Genomic DNA, 3,031 nt, shown 5'->3' on the forward strand with positions numbered 1-3,031 from the left:
ATAACAAATAGTAAGGTATTTAATTTTTAATATAAGACACAATTTGCTTCACTTTGCATGTTTAACGTTAAGAGATTGATAAAAATAATTTTAAAAAAAAGTTTATTACTTTAAATTTCAATATATCTTTTTTATTTATATAATAAAATATTTTAATAAAAATAATAATTTGATATAAGGAGACAACTACTGTTTTTTTGTGTGAAAGTAAAATCAAAATTATAAGTCATTTAAAGAGTTATTTTTTATGTGGAGGATTAGATTCGATATTGTCATATACATATCAAATAGATTATGTTAGCAAACTTTTTTTTGTCTATATAAAATACATGATATAATTAGATCTTCTCGTGTTTTATACCGTTCATTCATCTTATATTTGTATTTATCTTATCCTAAACCATCAACTAACCCTGAATAATTTGTAATCAATATTTTGGAATTATATCTCTTTTACTATATATAAATTATTATAATAGCAAATTTAAATATGCTAATTTAGATATATGCGACAAGCATAATTTTGTTATTCCGTAGTTTTATGTACACTTTGGTTGAAGATTTTTTTGTTTCATTCATTATTTCCATTACTTAAATTAAAAATTAATAATTGTATTTGGATAAACAAAGTTAAATATTTGAAGATTTTTAGAACATATAGGTTGTATTTGACGAGTTCTTACTCACTCCTTGGGTGTCTTTTTTTTCTTGTGACCAACACATATAACATACTTTTTATGAAGAGAAATCTAATTTAGAATATTGATTAGATAGTTCAACACTATTTTTGGGGAACAACCAAACTACATTTTCCTATATAATTCATTTTCTCAATTATAATATTTCAATAAAAAGACGGAAGAATCATACATGTTCAAAATGGGTTTGTTATCTTGTTATAGCATTCTCTTAATGAGTATGATTATGTTGCACTCGTGTTTTGCCATAGAGGTTACTTATGATTCAAAAGCTCTAATTATCAATGGAGAAAGACGTCTTATTTTTTCAGGTGCAATCCATTATCCAAGAAGCACTGTGGAGATGTGGCCCGACCTTATTCAAAAGGCCAAAGATGGTGGCCTTGATGCCATTGAAACTTATATATTTTGGGATCGTCACGAACCTGTTCAACGTGAATATAATTTCTCAGGAAATTTGGATTTTGTCAAATTTTTCAAGCTTATCCAAGAAGCTGGACTATATGCCATTATGAGGATTGGTCCTTATGCATGTGCGGAATGGAACTACGGAGGATTCCCATTGTGGCTTCACAATATTCCTGGGATCGAGCTAAGAACAAATAATGAGGTTTACAAGAAAGAAATGCAGATTTTCACCACAAAGATCGTGAATGTGGCAAAAGAAGCAAATCTGTTTGCATCACAAGGAGGTCCCATTGTTCTAGCTCAAATTGAGAATGAATATGGAGATATCATGTGGAATTACAAAGATGCCGGGAAGGAATACGTTAAATGGTGTGCTCAAATGGCTCTAGCACAAAATATTGGGGTTCCATGGATCATGTGTCAGCAAGGTGATGCTCCCCAACCTATCATCAATACTTGCAATGGATACTACTGTCATAATTTTAAACCTAATAACCCAAAAAGTCCTAAAATGTTCACTGAAAATTGGATTGGTTGGTTCCAAAAATGGGGTGAAAGGGTTCCCCATAGAAGTGCTGAAGATTCAGCTTTCTCAGTTGCACGCTTTTTCCAAAATGGAGGTGTATTAAACAATTACTACATGTACCATGGAGGAACCAACTTTGGCCGCACATCAGGTGGACCATATATAACAACATCTTATGACTATGATGCACCGATTGATGAGTATGGGAATTTGAATCAACCAAAATGGGGACATCTTAAGCAACTTCATGCAGCAATTAAATTGGGTGAAAATGTTCTTACAAATTATATATCAGTAAATGACAAGGATCTTGGCAATGGAATCACACTTACAACATACGCAATTCCACAGGCGCAAGATTTTGTTTCCTGAGCAATAATGACACTAACAAAGATGCAAATATTGACTTACAAAATGATGGTAAATACTTTGTTCCTGCCTGGTCCGTCACCATTCTTGATGGATGCAACAAAGAAATTTCAATACGGCAAAAGTTAATAGTCAGACCTCAATAATGGTGAAAAAGAGTGGTGATAATAGTTCTAATGAACTCACTTGGGAATGGAAAATGGAGCCAAAGAAAGACACCATGAATGGAAAGGGAATATTAAAGCACATCAGCTCTTGGAGCAGAAGGAACTAACCTTGGATGCTAGTGACTATTTATGGTACATGACTAGTGTTGATATCAATGACACTTCAATTTGGAGCAATGCAACTCTCAGTGTGAACACTATGGGGCATACACTTCATGGTTATGTTAATAGGAGGTATATAGGATACCAATTTAGCCAATGGGGAAATAAATTCACTTATGAAAAGAAAGTTTCTTTGAAGAATGGAACAAACATTATAACTTTGCTTAGTGCCACTGTCGGGCTTGCAAACTATGGTGCATGGTTTGACGAGATAAAAACAGGCATATCAGGTGGCCCTGTTCAATTGATTGGAAAAATAATGTTACTATGGATTTGTCAACCAACCTTTGGTCTTATAAGGTTGGTTTGAATGGTGAGAGGAAACGTTTATATGATTCGCAACAACATCTCAGTGTATCATGGAACACTAATTCACCTCATATTCCTATTGGAAAACCTATGACTTGGTATAGGCAGAGTTTAAAGCCCCTTTGGAACAAACCCTATCGTGGTGGACTTCCAAGGCCTAGGTAAAGGACATGCTTGGGTGAATGGACATAGCATTGGTCGTTATTGGGCTTCTTGGGTTACAGCTAAAAATGGATGCAGTGACACGTGCGATTATCGGGGAAAATATGTAAAGGAAAAGTGCAACACATAATTGTGGAAGTCCATCCGCAAAGTGTGTGCTAATGTATATGAAGGCGCACAACTCGAACTATCATGCCAAAGTGGACAAGTAATTTCACAAATCCAAATTG

At 33.8% G+C, this 3,031-nt stretch overlaps 1 pseudogene; it reads left to right on the plus strand.

Moving 5' to 3' along the window:
- Positions 1-879: 879 nt before the first annotated feature.
- Positions 880-3,021, plus strand: LOC127114261 (beta-galactosidase 7-like; annotated as a pseudogene).
- The last annotated feature ends 10 nt before the right edge of the window (positions 3,022-3,031 follow it).

Source organism: Lathyrus oleraceus, unplaced genomic scaffold (assembly GCF_024323335.1).
Source record: "Lathyrus oleraceus cultivar Zhongwan6 unplaced genomic scaffold, CAAS_Psat_ZW6_1.0 chrUn0475, whole genome shotgun sequence".
Classification (NCBI taxonomy): domain Eukaryota; kingdom Viridiplantae; phylum Streptophyta; class Magnoliopsida; order Fabales; family Fabaceae; genus Lathyrus; species Lathyrus oleraceus.